Here is a 22,645-nt window from a genome sequence, read left to right as displayed (position 1 = left end):
ACCTCACTCGGGTAATAAAGGTGTTCTTTCTATAATTAAACTAGACGATGACCTCTCAAGAGTGTTTCTAGATTTTACGTTCTACAGCTTAGCAAATGGAGGTAAACTTTGCTATTTAAAACAGTAAGACAGTCGCCATCAATGAGTCCACAACAACTTAGGCCAGCTCACAGTGATCACACCCTTTTCTAAACACACCACACATTGTTCATAGGATTCATTTGGAAATTAATCACATGCTGCTTGATGCTGTCAACCATTGTGATTTTCCTATTTAATATTATTTTGTGCATTCAAATATATATCTCGTCTTTTCAACTAGACTGTAAATCCCTTCAGGACTATTTGGTGAGCTTCTTGTGCATATTAAATAAGATAATGTATATCAAAGACCTAGAATTATATCTAGTACATAGTAAAGCTCAATAAATAATAGTCACTGTTTTCTTTCAGATGCCCTAGCATGAATTTAGGTCTAACGTGTAGACAACAAGTTATCAATTAACCAATTCTGGTAGAAAATATCACATTGTGGAATATTGTTTGAAGACTTTGTTGAGCAATAATCACATAGGACTTAAAAAGAATACTCTAGGCTCTGTGTCAAATGACATCCTTAATTGAGAACAATATTTTAGAGTTAAGAGGGAGCAGTGATGATGAACACAGTTTTTGGAGTCAGATCCTCGTTTGAATGCCTACTTCAATTCTTATTTAGATGTATGACTTTGGCCAAAGTATATCACTCTCTTAACTCCAACATGAGAGTGATAATACCTGCTCCAGGGCTGTGGTAAGAATTAAAGGAATTAAGGTGACAAAATGGCCTAACGCCAAATATTAGTAGTCACTCCTGTTATTAAGAGTCCAGAAGAATCCAGGTTAGAAGCGATGGCTCACACCTGCAATCTGAGCACTGTGGGACACCGAGGTGGGTGGATCACATAAGGTCAGGAGTTTGAGACAAGCCTGGCCAGCACGGCAAAACCCCATCTTTACTAAAAATACAAAAATTAGCCTGGCTTGGTGGTGCATGCCTATAACCCCAGCTACTTGGGAGGCTGAGGCAAGAGAATCGCTTGAACCTAGGAGGTAGATGTTGCAGTGAGTTGGAATCGTACCAGCCTGGGCGACAGAGTGAGACTCCATCTAAAAAAAAAAAGAAAGCCCAACATTTTGTATCCTAGGACTCAGTAATTCACCCGTAAGAGAAAGATTAACATGCCCACAAGGGAAGAGAAATGGGAACGTGGTCTGACAATCTCCTACTTCACCAAGCCAATCTTTTTACACTCTGAGAACTAAGTAGAATAGATAGCATATGTATTACATTTAATGCATATATAACCTGGCAAAAATTTGCCTCAGATTCTAGGCAATGTATTTTCTTTTTTTCTTTTCTTTTTTTTTTTTTTAGACGGAGTCTTGCTCTGTTGCCAGGCTGGAGCACAGTGGTGCAGTCTCGCCTCACTGCAACCTCTGCCTCCCGGGTTCAAGCGATTCTTCTGCCTCAGCCTCTCAAGTAGCTGGGACTACAGGCACGTGCCAAATGCCCAGCTAATTCTTGTATTTTTAGTAGAGACGGGGTTTCACCATGTTGGCCAGGATGATCTCGATCTCTTGACCTAGTGATCTGCCCACCTCGGCCTCCCAAAGTGCTGGGATTACAGGCGTGAGCCACCACGCCTGGCCAGCAATGTATTTTCTATATGTAGATAGGAGATTAAAAAGATAAAGCATGTGTACCAATCATAGAAATATAAGACTCCTTATTAGTTACATGTTTGAGTAGGCTACATAGCTATTAAATTTGTTATTGTAAGATGATAAAGTCATTTTAAAGGAAAAATAATTGCATTTTGTTTCCAACTGTTAGCTTAAGTCATCGCAATCTTGAAATATTTGGTTTTATAGAATTTTTAGATATTTTTATTCAAGTATCAATAGAAACATTATAAAAATTATGGAGAGAAAAGAGCTACCAAATATATGTAGATATGAAATTGCAAAGATAAAGCATTTGTAACAATTATAATTTTTGCAATATACACATGATATAGTTTGAGAATTGAAATCAGATATTCAGTAATGTAGTGACTGGAGGGTGTCTTTTTACCTTTTGGTGAAGATAACAGTAATTTTATAGAGTTCTCTTTTGGAGGAGATTCTAATACATGCTTTCATTAATTTATGCATTGGCAAATATACTCAGGCTTTCCTGCATCAGTATTTGATGTTTAATTTTTAAAATGACTTTCTTCCCTAAGCTGGCATTATATTCCCATATCTTTTTCGATTAAATAATTATATTATTGCCCAAAAAACTTTGCTCAGCAAATGTATCTAATATGTAAATAAAATATTTTCTTATGATTTCTAAAGCACTAATTTATTAAAAACATTTAAAATAGGAAATACATGTTGTAATGTAATAAATAATGCTACTTAATTCTAATCTCAAAAGAAGATAATTTACGGTAACTTAAGTCTTTTTTTTAAAGTGTATCTGTAAGTCTTTGCTCAAGAGAAATATATATTTTAATTGAGATTAAAATATCATTAAGATTTACATTTATTTCACTCCTAGTCTCCTTGTTTGATTTTTTCTCTTTTAAATTAGACATTATTTTAGAGACTGTGACACACCTCTTAATTTTAGAATTTGGTTCTAGTTTTATCTTTATAAAAATGTTCTTTAAAAATACAGCTAGAAAATATTTAATGGCAGTTGAAACGACCTCTAAAAACATTTAAAGTTGGAAACAGATTTAAAATTAAAATAATCTTTAAAACAAAGATCATTGTAATAATTAAAACCTCAAATTTTTAAATGTTGCCAAAATGTTTAATTCATCAAAAATTATTTGTGTTTTCAACATTTCAGATTTCTCCACCTGTCTGCTGTTCACTTTGCTATATTCCGTATAACAAATTGGAGGAAACAAACCATTCATACAAAGAATCAATTAATCTAAGAAATATGTACATCTCAAAATTTCATTAAAAAATGGAAGATTCGATTTTAAAGACTTTTCTGAGAATTGGGTGAATTGAACACACATTAACTGTGTTTTGTACTAATTGTATTAATAGTAATTTTATCTTCTTACCTTATTGAGAAAGGCTGGGTTGGTGTGGGGAGAATTTACATTTATATTTGAGGAATTTTCCTAACACTTGATTTTAATTAAGGAACATGGATTACAGTGAATCAGCTAGCATGGATTTATATAGAGCTTTAGCTAATTGCTTAACTTTCAGAGAAGTCATACTTTTTCAAATGAATCATGAAGAATGTCTTCAAAAGCCAAGAGAGAAAAAAAATTCAGTTTTTCCTCTGACACAATAATTTGTACTTTCTTTGTAGAAATCTGGAATTAATTCTGATTTTAAAAGGCAACATTTTCAGCAGCTTCGATTTTCTTTCTTCTTTCTAAGTGTCAATTAAAAGCCATGTCTGATGTTTCCTTTTAGTTGGAGCTATTACCCTGAACACTAATAAGGTGATGATGGTGGGAAATATACAAGTACATACTAGAAACAATTTAATTTTATATAACTTACACATTGACTCTATGCTACATGTTAATTACTATAATGCCATTCATACATTTTTTAAAGTCAAAAATCAACTTTTCAAAGACTTTTACACATGTTATACTATCAAAAGAAACCCAACTGGAGTTCCCAAATTATTTAAATAAACAGATTTATAATTACCACATGGAAATCAATGGAGATTACCTGAATTAATTTTAAGTGTGTAAAACAACAGTACATAATAATTGCATATTTAATTTTTTTCCCAAAAATAAAATATGCCCCAGGGCCAAGCAGTGTCACTGGAATAAATTCCTTTCACAGATGTAAAGGTCTTGATGACAGTTATTTTCCAAGTCCAGGGTCCCACAATCACATCTCTGAAAGATTTTCTACATGAAGTGTTTGAAGAAGTGGTGGACGTGTCACTGATCTCTGAGGTCCATTCCAGGTCTCCTTTAAGGCAGAGGTGGGGCACACAGGAGAAGGGAAAAGGTAATGCTGATAAGAGAATCTGAACCAAATGTTGTTGCATGCTAGAAATGATTAGATGCCCTTGTCATGGAGCTGTTACAGAGGTCTGGGGTCAAAGAGGGAAAGAAGAGGTCAAGTGTAGGCACATGAGTACAAAAAATGTTTAGGCTATATAGTGCAGGCAAAGTGAACCCTTAACCTACTCCTAAATCCTCTTTCCTTTTCCTTTCTAAACACCCTTTGGTGCTGCGAAGAGAAGAATGGAGGTGGGTTTTATTGCTACTTATTGACACATATCAGGTTTAGCTACACAATATGTTTGTAATTAAAAGCTTCAGCAAAAATATTCTGCTCCTTTCCTTTGAGGATTTGCAGAGCACAGGCTTAGGGCACTGCTACTGAACTGCCTCTCATTATGCAATGCCTGTTTTAGAAAGTCTATGCCTTATCACCACAGTTACTTTTGGTAGGACCCATGTCTTACACATTCATTCAATAAATATGCACTGAGTACCTGGTAGGTTCCAGGCCCTGTGCTAGACAGTAAACACATAAACGAAATTCCTTGCTCTCCTGGAGTTTACATTTTCACAGCAAAAACAGGAATGGAACAAAATAAATGAGTAACTTGAGTATCATGTTGGATTGGTTTTTTAATACACACTTTTTACCCATGTGTATTTTAAAACATGTACATTAGCACATTCCAAAATTTATAATGAGTCATATGTTACTTGTTGATATTTTTTCTTTATGGTGGCCCATAAAATAATGACATAAACCTTCAGTGATAACATTTAGGTTTCAACAAAATACAGTAGGCTATAAGGAAGTATTTTCAGAGAAGAATAAAAAGTGGAACCTTGCAATCTTTAGTAGTGTGGTCAGGGATAGCCTCACCGAGAGGTGTCATTTGAGCCCAGATTTGATAGATGAAGGAGCAAGCCCTGGAAGGCATCCCAAGCAGAGGAAACAGCAAATGCAAATGCCCTGTGAGGAGGATACCAGGTCATGCCCTGGGAAATATAAGACCAGAGTAGATGGAAGTGAACAAGGTAAGAACAGCAATAGTAAAAGATGAAATCAGAGAAATCAAGGAAGCCAGACTGTAGAGGGTCTTGAAGACCACTGTAAGGACTTTAGCTTTCACTCTGAGTGAGATGTGGAGCCATAGAGGGCTTTGAGAAGACATAATATGAATTATATTTCAAAAGCAAAAAAGCACCTCTAACTGCTGTGTTGAGAGTGGGTGGACTGAAGAGAACAAAGAGTAAACATAGACCAATCAGGAATCTACTGCAATCTTTCAAGTAAGAGACCAGCATGGCTGTCTCCAGGTGTTAGCAATAATGTGATGAGAAGTGGTCAGATTCTCAACAGATTTTGAAAATAAAGCCCATAACTTGATTGATGCTGGATGCCAGGTTTGAGAGACAAAAGTGAGTCATGGATGACTCCCAGGTTTGGGCCCGAAAGACTAGAACTAAGGTGTTACCATCAATCATGCTGATAGTAAGCCAGAGATTCCTCATGTTAAATCATCACGTTTCTGACTGTATAGAGAGAGTTGTGTATCTAAAACTAAATGTTTCAGATAGTAACGGCCAGAGAGTTTTGGCTCACCAAAGGAAGGGAAAGAGGAAGAGAGGCCAGATGAAAGGGGATTAATTACTCTACCAGGTTGTTCACGTACAGTATCTAATTGAATTCCAGCAACCACCTTTCAGTGTTGGTATTACTATTCCCATTTTATAAGTAAGGAGATTGAGCCTCAGGCTGGTTAAGTAACTAGCCAAGCTCACATGGCTATGGTTACCTTCACGGAGGTGGGAGTTTTCCCCTTGGAACTGGTTGCAGTTCCTTAACCAGTTAAAAGCTTCCAACTCCGCCCCACCCAATTCTCCTAGAGGCATTGAGAGTTTCTTTTTCTTTCTCCAGATCAGTGGAAGAATATTTCAGTTGATGCAACATAGTATTGTATGCAAAACCATCCTTCAGCCAAAAATAAATAAAAGGTAAAAAGGGTAAATATCAGACTATCCTCATGACTTTCTTATATCATAATAAATGTTTGAGGCAAAAATTATAAGACCACCTGATGTGATCATCAACATACTTAAAGAAAATAAAGAGAATTACGTATAAAAACTAAGGGCTGAGTGAAGTGGCTTATGCCTATAATCTCAGCCATTTAGGAAGCAAAGCCAGAAGGATTATTTGAGATCAGGAGTTTGAGACCAACCCTGGCAACATAGTGAGACCTCATTTCTTTAAAAAAAAAAATTAAAAATAAGATGGGCACAATGACATCTATAGTTCCAGCTGTTAGGGAGGCTGAGAGGTGAGGATTACTTGAACCCAGGAGGTCAAGGCTGTGGTGAGCTATGATCACACAGCTCAGTCTAGCCTGGGCCAGAGAGTGAGTCTGTCTCAAAAAAAAAAAAAAAAAAAAAAGTAATGAAGCAAGGACCTAAAGGTAAGTAGGCTTTCTACACTTCACCTGAGGTAGTAAGGCACAGTTGATAACAGTAGACTGCAGTATGTTATACATGTATATTGCAATATGGACAGCAACCACTGAAAAGTATACAAAGCTATATACTCAAAAACACTGTAAATAAATCAAGTTGGAATGAATGAATGGAAATTCATTCTCAGAAATATCTAAGAAGCTTGTTTTCAACAAAAAAAAATCATTGCATATAAATTTTTAACATCATCATGATGATATGCGATGCTGATCAAAGGATCTTTTGTAAATTCCTGAATTAGATAATGAAAATTTTTAATCATGAAAAAATATAAAATCATTGTAAATGAAAGGTAAAATCAGCCTGACTATGTCAAAGGCAGAAAGCCTGGGCATTTCATAATCATAATCATGTCCTAAACTCATCATTTCATTCATGTTAACATTTGTTTTTAAATTTACTGCCTCTAACCTGATCCAAAGCAGCTGCTTTCCCACAAGGAGGCTTATCTTTTTCAGCATGGAAAATAAAATGGGGTTAAAAATGCAACCAGATCCAGCCCATCACCCCCATCGCCCCCATCACCCCCATTGCCGGGAAATTTCAGTTCAGAAGAGGATATATGCAGTGCCAGAAGCTCAAACAGTTGGTTTGAAGGCAGGATTATCTTGTTCTCAAGACAGAAGTCATTAGAACAAGGTAGACGGCTGCTGTGCACAGGCGTCTCCATGGTGCACGAACGCCAGACCCCTTCCATTGTCCTTGGCTGGGATGAACTCTTCAAAGCCGGCCACTCGAAGCATGCAGGTCCTGGCCGAGGTCAGCTCTGCTGCTGCTCACCCGGTGACCCCTGGTCCAAGCAGACAGAGAAAGGGACACTGCCTCTGTGGAAGATCAAAGCCCAGCTTTACTCACTGTTTCAACTCTCCTGCTCAGGAGGCTGGGGCTGGCTAACGAGGGAGGGGTGGAGGCAGAAAAAGGGAAAGGCATTTTAAGCACAATGTAGAGCATTGCTAGCTTCCCCAAGAAACACTTTGCTGAAGTATTACTGGCCATGGTGGCTGAAATGTAACCAGTCAGCTGCCCCTGCCACACAGCATTGAGAAACACAAACAATTGAGGAAAATGCAGGGTTGACACAGGTAATGAAGTGAGCTAAGTCTGGAGAGTGGCTCTCACAGGCAGATGCTCTCTCTCAAGGGCTCTCCTTCCAGCAGAAGTCCCTGACTCATCACAGCTGCCAAAGAAAGATCAGAAGGAAGAAAAGTAGCAACTTGAGGCCACTTTTTCTGAAAGATATTTGCTTCCCCTTGTTTAGACATTGTCCCCACAGCCTGCACAGCAATGACTCCTGAGCCTCCAGGTTAGAGATGTTGGTCACTCAGACTGTTCTGCTATTCTGTGATCAACCATTCTGGTTTGCCTGGGACTTTCCTTCTACTGTCCTCTGTCCCAGGAAATATCTCATATGCTAAAACTCTCACATCCCAGAAAACCTTTCACGGTCATCCTAGCTGTGAATCAGCAAGATTGCATAGAAGATGTTTGTGGAAAGGTAACTATAGTAGGTTGCCTGGTAGCCCCTCCCCTCAAAAATATAAATGTCCATACCCTAATCCTTGAAACCTGTGACTGTGACCTTATTTGGAAAAGGGATCTATGCAAGTGTAATTAAAGATCTCAAGATGAGGCTGGGTGTGGTGACTCACACCTGTAATCCCAGCACTTTGGGAGGCCGAGGCGGACGAATCACGAGGTCAGGAGATTGAGACCATCCTGGCCAAAATAGTGAAAGCCCTTCTCTATAAAAATACAAAAATTAGCTTGGCGTGGTGGTGCACACCTGTAGTGTCAGCCACCATGGGGGCTGGGGCAGGAGAATCGCTTGAACCAGAGAGGCAGAGGTTGCAGTGAGCCGAGATTGCCCCACCACACTCCAGCCTGGTGACAGAGCAAGACTCCATCTCAAAAACAACCACCACCACAACAGAATTAGAGAGGCATGGTGGTGCACACCTGTAATCCTAGCTACTTGGGAGGCTGAGGCAGATGAATCGCTTGAATCCTGGAGGTGGAGATTGCTGTGAGCCAAAGTCGTGCCATTGCACTCCAGCCTGGACAACCAGAGCAAAACTCCATCTCAAGAAAAAAAAGAAAGATCTCAAGATGAGCTCATCCTTTAGGGTTCACTCCTATAGGAAACAGGAGATGAGAAGACAAAGAGACTCAGAGGGGAAGGCAATGTAAAACCAGAGGCAGAGATGCCAGCACTCACCAGAAGCAGCAAGAAGAAAGGAACAGGAATGGAATCCTTCAGAAGGAGTGTGACCCTGCTGACCCTGGACTTTTGGCCTCCTAGTCTTCAGAACTGTGAAAGAATAAATTGTTCTCATTTTAAGACACCCAGTTTGTAGTAATTTGTCATGGCAACCAAGGAAAACTAGAGCTTGGCACCTGGGTGTCTCCCCTGAGGCTACAAGTGAAAATTTTTTGGTGAAGACACTGGATGGCTAGCAGGTGAAACAGATAAAGTATGAAGTCAATTAGGCCAAGAAAGAGCATTAAGATGAAACTTAGGAGTTGCATTAGTCCATTTTCATACTGCTATGAAGAAATACCTGAGACTGAGTAATGTACAAAGAAAAGTAGGTTTAATGGACTCACAGTTCCACATGGCTGGAGAGGCCTCACAATCATGGAGGAAGGCAAATGAAGAGCAAAGCCATGTCTTACATGGCGGCAGGCAAGGGAGTGTGTGGAAGGGAGCTGCCCTTTACAAAACCATCAGATCTTGTGAGTCTTATTAACTATCACATGAACAGCATGAGAAAAGCCCATCCCCATGATTAAATTACCTCCCACCAGGTCCCTCCCACAACATGTGGGGATTATGGGAGCTACAATTCAAAATGAGATTTGGGTGGGGACACAGCCAAACCATATCAGGAGTCAACAATGAGTCTAGCAAATTGACTTTTCTCATAAACACTGGTTATGCACAAATTGGCCTGAGGGGGAATATATGTATATGTTATTTTTTGCCCCCATAGGATGTTTGACAGTAAGTAAAATATTCTCATATATATGTATAATATATAAAATATATATTAAGAGGGTTTATACATATATATATATATATACTTTTCATTTTCATATAAAAAGAATTATCGATACCATTTGTTGACTGACAGCCTGATCTTACTGACCTCCCTCAGATACGCGTATGCTCCCACACAATAATACATTCACATATGAAACTTCTCTGGGTGAACTTACATTTTTTTCAAGATGAAGGAATCACCTAGTTTTACTCCCATTTATAGAAAAACAAAGTTCTTTATACATTTTCCTTTTTTAATGTTTTTATTAGTACATAATAATTATACATATGTATGGGGTACATGTGATATTTTAATACATGCACACAGTGTGTAATGATCAAATCAGGATATCCATCACCTCAAACATTTACCATATCTTTGTGTTGGGAACATTTTAAGTCTAGCTATTTTGAGATATGCAATACATTGTTAACTATAGTCACCCTACTGTGCTATCACACACTAGAACATCCTTCTATCTAACTGTATGATGGTATTAATTAACCAACCAATAAACTCTTCATTTCCCTCCTACCTCTATTCTTTCCAGCCTCTAGCAACTATCGCTCTTCTCTCTACCTCCATGAGACCCACTTTTTTTGGCTTCCACATCTGAGTGAGAACATGTAATATTTGTCTTTCAGCGCCTGGCTTATTTCACTTGCCATAATGACCTCCAGCTCCCTCCATGTTGCTGCAAATGACAGGGCATTTATACTTTTTAATGGCTGAATAATATTCCATTGTGTTTATATATGATATATACAATGTGTTATACATATGTTTATGATATATTATGTATAATGTGATATATATGTGATATGTGTATAATTTTATATATATATATATCACATTTTCTTTATTTATCTGTTGATGGACATTTAGGTCGATTCCATAGTTTGGTTATTGTGGACAGTGCTGCAATAAACATGGGAGTCGGATATCCCTTTCATATGCTGATTTCCTTTCCTTTGAATAAATATCCAGTAGTAATACTGCTGACTCATATTGTTGTTCTATTTTTAGTTTCTTGAGAAACCTTCATAATGTTTTCCATAATGGCTGTTCAAATTTACATTCCCACCAACAGTGCACAGCCTTACCAGCAATTAGATCTTTTGCTGACAGACTGAGGGCCAGAACATCTCACTCAGCAAAGCTTTATACTGAAGACATTACAGTTCAATATTATTATTGAAATTCTTGGAGGCTAAAGATGAGAATGTAAAAAGCAAATGCATGAAATAACTTTGAAAGCTACAATAAAAGAGATACTACAATTAGCATTTTAGCCCATTAAACACACTTTAAAATCATTACAGAGCACACTTCAAATGATGTGACAAGTAGGGAAAAAGTCTACCAACATCCCCAAAAGTCTACTGATCTCTCCAGAGATATTGGCAGACTTTTTTCATAGGAAAAAGGTGGTAAAGAATATGTTTTGTGTTTTCTAACCCTCTGCACTACAGTGTATACCAGGCCAGACGGGGTCTATTACTGATGTCAGTGACTATCTGCTGCAGCCCACCAAGAGCAGCTAGCTGTGATTTATCTGTTTGTCCACTTGTTTTTCGTCCAACTCAGATGGCTAGACATTCTCAGCACACCGTTGAAAAAGCCACTTTCCCCACCAAACTGTGTTTGTTTAAAATAACAGATAATAGATCACTGAATTCCACAGCTACAAGTAAAATCTAACTTTAGTCCTAAATGTTGACGTACTTTCCTCTACAACTATTAATCAGAGCAATGAACAAATGGAACATGTGACTGCTTTGCCCTTTACCATTTCTCTTCCCACAAGCCTTAGTCTGATGACTGTTGGAGTTAATCTGTAAAATGGCAAAGCATGAATATATAAATTTAAAAATCAAAAAGAGATAGGAAGTGGGAAGGAAAAGAAATAAAGTGCCCAGATGATTTGCAACATGATTAATCAGTCCTTGAATAATCAAGATCTAAACGTACAGGAAACATAAGTCATAATGACTGAGGAGGAAAAAATGAGGCAGTCACAATGGAAGTGCTGAGGCCAACAGGTCCTCTATAGGACCTCTCAGGAGCATGGCAGCATGACTTCTGGTATGATGCCTGCTGTGCATTTCAGAGTCTGAGAAATGAAATTTACATTAGGAGAGCAAAGGAAGGACTGAGAAATAATTCATCCTCAGGTAACTGGCTGCCCGTCATTACAGACATCACTGAGGAGAGAAAACAAAATCAAAAATTACCACAGAAGTTGCCAAAACACAAGCTCAAATAAAACAAAGTCAGATGGCATGGAAGCCTCGCATGACTATATAATAAAAAAAAATACTAAATAAAACCAAATTTTGCCCCACAAGAAGAATGGGGAAAACTTTTAACCAATTAGAGAAACTCTATCACAATCAAATATGAGCCATGTAATGATTACATGAAATGGTAAACATTTAAATAATATAATTAAATACAAATGTAAGGTTTTTGTTTTCTTCTTTTTGTGTACTTGTTTTTTCTGCTTTTATGGTCAGCAGCCTAATGTAGTGATTTAATTACCTCAGAGTCAGTCAGTTAAGCTCGCTGTCTGAAAACGGCCTTTTCACAATGCCCTCAACTGACCTGAAGTGAAACTCAAATTCACCCTTTGTGCCCAGGGTTTTCCCGACAACAAAAGAGGTATTGGTTCTCCATTCCCCAGATAGCAGCCCTGGGCTGGTTTCCAGTCTCTCTCCTCCTCCCTAAGTCTCCTTCCTCTAGCCGGTCTTTGCCCTGACTCCACCCTCCACTCACTCCCCACTCCTCACACACACTGGAAAGGAATGCTAAATCTGCCATCTTGTTTCTGTGTTATCACAGTCAAGAGCCTGGAGGTTGTCCTTTATTTCTAGGGGCATAAAATTCCTGTCTCTAACAGCTCTGACCTTGATTATGGCAACCAACCATGCAACTGCTTCAAGAGAAGTTCTCGTGATCATGTTTTGGAGTCACAGGTAGGAGGAGGAATCAGAAACACTACCTGATGGAATGAACTGGGCAACCACATGGCCCATTGGAAGAACTGGAATTAGACCAGGGAGCATTTAAATTCACTCCTTAGATTCAGATCCTACCTAACTAAAGAGAAATACCTTCTACAAAAAAGAAGGGCTTTAATGAACAGGGAAGGATTGCCTGATATGTCTTAGTTGGCTTTTCCTGTGTAAACCACACTGCATGTGACATGTACCAAGGTTACGGCACACTTGAGAACATGTGATGCTTGAGGGTAAAAACAATACTCAGGTCCTTGTGAGGAACCATCCCCTTACCCTCAGTTGCTCAGTTGGTACATTCGAATTCTCTGTTGGGAGCTCTGTGTACAAATTTTGGATATTTATCCTTTTCAAAAAGTAGCAATATATCATAATGCTGAATATATAATGGTAGTCAGTGCCATGGGAAAAAGTATAGGAGAAGAAAAAGCAAGCATCAAGACTTTCTTAAATTGTTTAAAAATGGTACAGGATATGGGGTATCCATCTGAATGTTAATTTGTTTAGTTCAATATGCTTACTCTGTGTGTTGGCTAGAGTCTAAGAAAATATCTAACATAATAGAACTTTAAAAAACTGATATTAAAATCTTCACACTTAAACTTCTTCCACATTAAAAAAAAGAATAAATGAATACACCATGCATAATGATTGACAAGTGTCCCCTGATAACACTGAAACATCAAACCACAATTAGAAGCTTGTTCACAAACAACAACTTCTATAGCAATCTTATTCTACAGTCTTATTAAAACAGAGCCTCACTGAGAACTGTATAGTCTGCTCCTTCCATAACTTCTTCAAATCACTTCTATAACTTACTTTCTAGAGAAAGCAATCAGTGTTTATACTTCATTATTCCACAGCCTATGATTCTCAGGTGCAGCTAATGTGTGGGGCAATATGTTTAAAGAGACTAATGACATGAATTTTTGTTGTTCAGAGATTTGCAGATTGTCTTATGCAGGTTGACTTGCTTCTGTGGTTCAATTTCTTTAATTGTGAAAAGGATAGTAGCTATGTGTCATTCTCAAAGGGAGAGGATTTGAAGAGAAAATCACAATCAAGCAATTGGTCAGTATAAATTTGTGCCCTTTGGCACAGAGTGAAGACAGGTAGGTGGTGATAGATAAGCAGATACAACCTCCTTGTTGAAGGATGTGGATATAAATACACTCCATCTCTATCAAGATCTGTTTAAAAAAAAAAAAAGAGCAAAGAGATTTAAGCTATGGCATAGCATAGGTGAGTGAAATGAAAGAAAAGCCTATATTTCTATGGAGATTATTTAAGTTTTCATGAAAATTATAGAATCCTTTTCTCTATATTTTTGAATGGATTCTTATTTCATTTATGTGGCTATATCCAAATAATAGAATGAATTCTTAGGGATACTTTCAAAACAATTATTTCACTTCACAGGATGGTTTAAATGTTAAAAATAGATCAATAGTGAATTTATATTTAAATAATTTCAAACAAATATGGGTATTTCCAATCGCATTGGAATTGTTATTGCAGTACTAGAGAACATTTATTTTGTGCTTAATCCATTATAAACTGCTGCTTGTTTGCAGGAGCTATTTAAGGTGGTGCAATATGGCTTTCTGATAAGAGTTCATTTGTGCATACCTAGCTCTGAATACCCAAACATATGGCAATCTGTTCCACCAAATGCTACTCAGTAGTCTGCTGTTGCCTTTACTATTTCCATTAGAGAAGGCACTGTAGTGATTTCTATGGCAGGTACAAGATGTGCATATTTCTGGGTCAAACCAACTAAAATCAGGCACTGCACTGATGCAAAAAATGGGTTAGTGAATTTCAACCCAAAAAGATGGCTTAGGTTCCAGCCCCTTTTACCTTATGAAATAATTAATCTTAAGAGAGATACCAGTTTTTGCAATTAGCATGCATTACTTTTGTAAAAATCTAAAAATAAAGAACCAAATGTGGAAAAAATAAAATAGCATCAAAATTATTAGCAATTAGACTCTCCTGGCTCTTCTGCCTCTTAGTCTCACTTCCTTCCCTTCCACCTCCACATACCCTCCAGACCCTTTGGACTGGCTGGATTTCCCTGATTATACCAGGTACTTCACACCTGCCTAACACTGCCTAGAAAGCCAGCCCTTCTTCCTCCTGATGAAAGCACACTTCTCCTCCAAGATCTAGTTTAGCCCCACCTCCACTGGATAGCTGTCCTTGACTATTGTGGCTAGCCAACCTGAAGCTAGTAGAGCATGTCACCCCAGTCCTGTAGAGCATGTCACCCCAGTCCTGTAGAGCATGTCACCCCAGTCTTGTGTCCCCTGGTTGTGGGATTCTATTTTTCTGGTAGTATTTTTCTCATGTCAGAATCCTTAAAAATTAAGTCAATTTTCATTTCTATCCTGTTTCCAGGACCTACCCTGGAGGCTAGAAGATGAGAGATCTCAGAAACATAAGTAAGATACAATTTTAAAATGCATCTAGCTTACTGTGATAATCAGCTCAGGTTTTTATTAAAAACCAAAACGTAGATATAATGGCTTAAGTTATAGATATTTATTTCTGGAGACTGGAAAATCCAAGATCAAGATGTTGGCAGATTTGGGTTTTGGTGAGGGCTCTCTTCCTGGCTTGCAGACAGCTGCCTTCTTGCTATATCCTCACATGGAGAAGCATAGAAGTTCTGGTGTCCCTTACTCTTCATATAAAGGCACTAATCCCATCATAGGGTATCCACACTCATGACTACATTTTAATCTAATTTTCCTCCTGAACCTTCACCTCCTAATACCATCACTTTTTGGGTTAGGACTTCAGTATGTAAATCCTGGGGAGACACATAACACTTACCTTCTCCAGTCACTATCCAGAAAAGTATTATAGCTCATTGTTGCCTAAGTATCAAAGTGCTATTGCTGTTATTAAAATTTGACCACTCTTCAATCATTATAAATGCTATAAATGTGTACTCAATAATACTCAAAACAATTATCTGATAACATTGAAAATAAAAACATAAAACAAGCACAACTTCACACACACAAAAATAGTAAAAGAAATGAGTAGTTAACCTGGCCTGTAAGGAGTAATATTTTCATCCCCTAATTTGCATATGATAAAATTAGGAATGCCTGCATTTGGAAGCAAATTGTTATAAAGCATCAAGAAAATTGATAAGAATATTTACATTTTTAATACACACATATATAAATATGAATAGATGATAGATAGATAGATAGATAGATAGATAGATAGATAGACAGATAGATAGAGCTTGGCTGTGTTCCCATGAAAATGTCATCCTGAATTGTAATTCACAATTCCTATGTGTCATGGGAGGTGATTGAATTATGGGGGTGGGTCTTTCCTGTGTTGTTCTCAGGATAGTGAATGAGTCTCACAAGATCTGATGGTTTTAAAAATGAGATTTTCCCTGCACAACCTTTGCCTGCTGCCATCCAAGTAAGATGTGACTTGCTCCTCCTTGCCTTCTGACATGATCGCGAGGCCTCCCCAGCCACATGGAACTGTAAGTCCATTAAACATCTTTCTTTTGTAAATTGCCCAGTCTCAGGTATGTCTTTATCAGCAGTGTAAAAATGGACTAGTCCATATACATGTGTATATATGGCTCAGGTATACAGCAAACTGGGAAGGAAATGTGAGCTTTCACCTTACAAAAGAATGTTTGATCCCTCTTTTTCACAAAGAGATTTTGCAATTGGTGCCCACGCAAAGGAAGAACTTGTGACTAAACAGTCTATATTCTAGGGATAAAACTAGGAGGCAATATCTACAAATGAACGAGCAAGAGGCATGAGGGAAGGGGATGCTAGAATTCAGTAAAATTAATTCATTTCTAGTTAATGCCTGAATGCAATGGCTTTTAAAACTTGTTTGTGTGGAATGAGCCTCAATCCATACATTAGGAATCATGTTTGTTTGCTGCCTACATCGATTTTTTTAAAGTGAACCACTTAGTGTTAGCTGTGCAGGCTCTTGTTTTCTCAAATGTTTGTCTGAGCTTACGCTACCCCACACTATAAGCCTTTCATTCTACTCTCCTAACCCTCACATCCTTATCATGCCTGAGGATTTCCTTACTTTCCTCAAGACATAGTTTTCTCTACTGCAATGGCTAATTTTATGTCTCAATTTGGCCTGGCCACGGTAACCAGATATTTGGTCAAACACCAGTCTAGATGTCCCTGTGGAAGTAATTTTTAAATGAGATTAACATTTAAATCAGTAGACTTTGAAGAATGCAGACAGCTCTCCATAATGTAGGTGGGCAATTCATTCAATCAGTAAATTAGTTAAAGGTCTTAAAAGGCAAGACTGATGTCCCCGAGAAAGAGAAAAATGTCACTCTTTCTTTGTCTACACACACACACACACACACACACACACACACACACTCTCTCTCTCTCTCTCTCTCTCTCTCTCTCTGTCTCTCTCTCTCTCTCCTTCGTTTCTTTGGAGAACCTAACTCATCTCTCTCTCTCTCTGTCTCTCTCATTTCTCTGAAGAACTTGACTAATCCAACTACCTTAAAAATCCCATTTACATTTTAAAAATGTAGATAGGATTATTATTGCACTAGTCTTAATGTCTGGCTTTATAGTTATGGCTGTGCCCATTGGAGCTTGAGATCATAAAAGGCAGCACCTGTGTCTTAGTCTTCTTTGCCTATCCTGCAGCACTAGTATATCTTGCATGCAATGTGTACACAGAAATGCAATTTAATATAAGTTTAATAGACAGGAAAGAAGTAAGTCACATAGATTTGGTCACAACCTGGTACTTCTGTTTTCCTGAACCCTAAGAAGTACAAACTCCTTAAAGTAAGTTCAGCATTCAGATTGATGTTATAAAAATCTCTAATATCTGTGGTCTTCAAATACTTCTCTTTAAAATAAAGCCATTGGAATAGGTTAGTAGTTCTCAAATTATGCTACAGGGGTTCCCTAGTGGTTCCTCAAAGGAGAAGGCCTGATGGGGCCCCAAATGGCCTATATGTTGTTAATTTGATTCCTATACCTATCCCCTCCTATGAGCAGATCCATTTTGATTAATTTCACATATACATCTATACAATACTACATTTCAGTAGCTAAAAATTAAAAAAAAAAAAACCTTTAAAAACCATGAGGCTAGCTGATCTGAGTTTCCTTCCAGTTCTAAGTTTCTTAAGATTGTTTTGCATCTAGTTTGCACGTTTATTTTAACTTTTCTTCTGAAAGATTATTTCTGCTTGAGTTATTATTTTAATCCAGGCTTGCTCATACAAGAGGTATGCCAGGGTCTTATCTTGTAGAGTGAGTGGTAAGAAAGAGGGAGAGTTTTGGAATTCGACCAGTTAGGGGCAGCTGCATGCAGGCAGCTGGATATTCTAGGGCCCAGGAGAGACACTGAGGGGCTGATTGAGACCCATATGACCATCTAAGGAGCTCTGCCCTTGGAGACTGGGAAAAGGGTGGTTCCGCCTCAGTAGGCAGTAGAGTCTCAATTTGGGATAAAAAGTTTATCCTTAGCAAGATCTCACAGTATGGATGGAGCTAAGATCTGCAGCTGTCAAAAATGTTGTGAGGCACTCAGACTTAGCCATGTCAACTGGGGGCTTAAGGAAAGACTCCAGTATAGACAAAGGACCAGAGAACCAGAGGAATACAAGACAAGGGGCAGACGGGGCCAGAACCAAGGCAAAGGCAGGTAGACATGAGGCTCCCTGGAAATCACCCAATCTCCCTATTGCTGGACAAGTCCATTTTCAGATTCCACTAGCTAGCAAAATAATGCTTTGGTTGAACTTCTGTTTTCAATAAGATTGGTTCATCCTTAGTGTGGACCAATAGGAAGAGGTGTCAGAGATTTTTGCTGAGAGAGGAAATCATGGAGAATATTTCAAATGAGTGCTGGAGAATAGTGTCCAGAACATGAGAGACATTATCTCATCATATGCTGAACTAGTCAGACCACATATAAGCATTAATTCTTAAAAACCTGGAACTGCCTTGAGCTGTTTTGTTGAAGTAAGAGAGATATCTACACAGCACTGACTCATGGTCAAGGCATAAAATGCGCTGAAGTACCTTTTATGTGCAAAGCATTGCTTTGTAACCATGAATTCAAGACAAGTTTCAGGGTGATTTTAACAGCTTAACAGCATTGTTTCTTGACAACAGTAAGAGTGATGATTTGCAACCAGTCTTAATGAGATTCCTCCAGGACTCTGCCATTAGATCTGGTTATAAGGCAAGAAACATGGCTACCTGACCAGAAAGTTATAAGGAGCTCAAGTCAAGAATTCATTTTGGGATTCCTGTTCCAAGGTGTTCTTCGTACACTTTGGTGTTTTTCACATCCAAGAGGAAAGCATGTCCAGGATATGCTAGATGCGAAGGGAGCACAATTAGAGCTTGGTCCAGACCTTCGTCCCTTGCTGTGAGCCAGCCTTTGGCTGTGATGTACATCTTTATTTTAATGTTCTTGCTATATTGTATCTTTTTGCTTTCAATAAATAGTAAATCCATAAGCTTTTTATGTCTTTTTAAGTTCCCTGAATCTCCTTTAGCAATTGAACTCTGCGGGTGTCACCATTATCACATCTGGAAACCAAATTTTCATAGGAATTGTGTGCAAAGATGGAGACCAAACTGAAGAATAATCTGAAGCCATGTCACATAATGAAGATTTGAAAGAAGTATAGAGGCTTAATTTAGGGAAAAGTTCTAAAGAACTGTACTATGTAATAGTGTTTTTGTTTGTGTCTCTTTCAATTCAAAGATTGCATTATTAATTTGTCACATATCTCTAGAAGGCCAGACATGGCAGTAGAATGATAGTACTTGGATGCGCTTAAATAAGAGAACAAAATATCCAACAATGTTGGCTGTTTTAACTGAAATGGATTTCTCTGTATGGTTGCAAGTTCCCTGTTTCTAGAAGGTTTGCGAGACTGGATACCAACATTTCCCATATGTATTGATGGTACCATTGTTTTCACTTTGAGATTAGACACAACCATTTCTACATTCCCTCTCAATTCTGGTATTTTAGAATTCTAATATATTTGAGAGTATAGCTTAGAACCCCTATTACAATGACATCGATTCATTAACTTTATTCCTTACTTATATCAAGTCTTCTATATTCCCTATGACTGAATATATTATGCAATGTATGTACCCCAACTCCTTCTCTGCCTGTCTGAAAAAATGAACAACAAAGATCCAACTCAAAGTCTTTAAAAAAACGAAAGCCTTATGTTCTCACAGATGTCCTTGTGATTAACAGAAGAAGGAACAAAGGGAAGCTGTAACAGAGAATTTTCACTACCTCTGGGATGGCTGCTGAGAGCTGGAATAATGTATCCAAGAAACAAATACAATGGAAGAGTGTTAGGCACCAGAAAAACTCACTGCCCATCAAAGCATCTAGGGCCTCAAGGTGCCAGCTTGGTTCCTTGAGGAGCAGCACACCAATGTACCCCCAATAAGTTCAAGAGCATCCAGCCAAGATGCTCAAGAGACTCAAAAACAGACGAGTGTGCTGCAGAGACTGACGTTTCCTGGAGAGAAGAGGTGTTCTCACTGCATTCCAAGTCTGAGCTGCTGTTGATGGGGCATCGAGGGGGCAAGAGATTGGTTCCAGATTATCCTGCAGCTCAAGATCTGGAGACTTAGGGGTTGTGGGTGGAAAAGCAAACATCCATTGGCTTCTGAGTCAGTAGGAATTGAGAACAGTTTAAAAAGTCAATTCTAAAAGATGGAGCAAGAGAGGATGATAGCACTTAAAATAAGGCCTGATCACAGGAATATTCAGCGCAGAGGAGTGGGTCTGGGGAGGTACAAGAGTCTTGGAGAGAGGAAAACAGCCCTTTATAGCAGAGTGGGCTGTGGGTGGGAGACACTAGGATGCCAAGTTAGCTCTGGCAGCAAACACCCGCATTCGTACTCCCGTGGTAATACAGGAAGGAGCCCTAGACTTTTCTACTCAAAATGACTCCTAATAAAATGCAGTCAGTCCAGTAAGTTTCCTCCAGAAAGGTAGCCTCTTGTCCAAGCGAGTATTTGCAAAGCCTCTCTCCTCAAATCTTCAGTACAGGGAATAAGCCATTACAAAAAGTCTGGGAAGAAGTGGGCAGCTCCCCCCGCTCGTCAAGCACCACCGTCAATCATGACCTAACACTTCATAAATAACCCAAAGAGAAAAACTTTCTTCAGTTGCATTTAAGCCAGTGAGGTGTATATAGCTTTAACAGATCCAGGACACTTATCTCAAGCTGGGAGTGTAATTTCACGGTAATAATTTGCTTAAAAGTGTTGCTGATTGCTTCCTATTTCTCCTGTGTTAATGACTTTTGCACCTTTCCACTATTCCTTTTATATGTGCTGCTGCGGCCATTACCCTACAGGAGGCTGTTTGGACAACACAGGACCTTTCCATAGGCTGCTAAGGCCTATACTGGACACTCTCGATATTTGAAAAGTCTCTTTCATATAATTTCCTTTTTTTTAAAGTTTTTTTTTTTTTTACTTCTGTCAATACATTGCTGTTTCACAATCACTACTGCTCTTCCAGTGCCTATATTCATGAAGCGATTGAACAAAGGTAATTTGCTGTTCATAAATTTCCCAGTGACTGAAACCAGCTTGCAAAAGGTGGTATGGAAAGCTTCAATTTGGATATATAAAAGAATATATCTCGTTTTGGCTAGAAGTCCAATGTGGAATATCTTGGAAAGTGAGTTAGTGGTCTGAGGGTCATTTGAGAGCCTCTTAGTAGCTACATTTTTAAAGCAACTCATGCTTGCAGATTTTGGAAAAGTATTTTCTTCTCCTATTGGCAATGATTCCAAGTTTGAATGATGAAATAGCTTTTCCCATATTTTATGAAGAAAAAAATAAACAGCATGTTCCTCATGTAACCAGGGAACATAATGCTTGGAAATGCCAGGGAGTAAGGGCACATACAGCAAATAAACAGTGCTGTGGTTCAGCCCCACCTCTCAGCCTGTCTTCTCCCCTTTCTGTTTCAACCCATCTCTTCTTTCCATTTATTCACCTTCTTCCAGCCCTTGCTATCCATTGTCTTTCTTTAGACTTTCCTCAGATGTATGCAGTGTTCTCTTCTATTCTTATCTGTGATGCCTGCCCTTCTCACCTCACTTTCATTCCACCAGGGGCAGGGCAGTCCTGAGATCAGAGAGGTGGACAGACAGCAAACAGCGGGTGCTCCTCAGGTTCAGGCATTTGATTTCACAGCCCAAATTCCCCATTTCAGCCTGAAGGTGAGCATGAATGAGGAACTGAATAGAGATCCAAGATACTGCACGTGCGTCAGCACCACTGTGACAGCCCAGGCTCTGAATCACAAGGCGTTTTAATCCCTCAGTGACAAACCCACCTAAGGAAAGGGATACCTGAAACCAGACCAGGAAATATTTGTGCAGGAGGCAGGGAACTTGATCTGCACAGGTTTTCTCAGTCACTCAGATTCCAATTGAAAACAAGAACAAGTCCTAACGCCAAAAACAGAGTGTTCTCAACACCCACGTCAATCATCCTGAAATGTAACACAGAAAAAGTTTACCAGGGATCTTGTCCCGAGACTCCTTGCATAATTTGTGGTCCATTTGCAGCAACAGCCTCTCCTCAGGGTTCAGTGTTTTCCTCTGCAAAGAAAGAAGGTGACTTCACAGATTCAATACCTGGAGGAGTGTATTGTCCCAGTTCATGTCATACTCATAAAAGAATCAGCCTCATAATGTGTAGTTTTCATTTATTCATTCTTCCAGAAAATTTCAATAAGGTGCCTACTATGTGCTTGCTACACATTGTTCTAGTGCTCAATGATCCCTGCCCTCGTGAAGTTTGTATTGTACAAATAGGTGGGAGGGACAATAAACACACTAAGTAAATTACGTCATAAATTAGAAAGCAATAAGAATTTAAAAATTGAATAGGGTGAGTGGGACAGCGAGGGACAGTAGGAATAGGGTAGTCAAGAGTGGACCTTACTGAGGAGGAGATATTTCAGCCAAGTCTTT

This window comes from Sapajus apella, unplaced genomic scaffold, assembly GCF_009761245.1.
Source record: "Sapajus apella isolate SASKATOON/1434 unplaced genomic scaffold, GSC_monkey_1.0 scaffold6, whole genome shotgun sequence".
In the NCBI taxonomy this organism is placed as follows: Eukaryota; Metazoa; Chordata; class Mammalia; order Primates; family Cebidae; genus Sapajus; species Sapajus apella.
Note: the sequence above shows the minus strand (reverse complement) of the source record.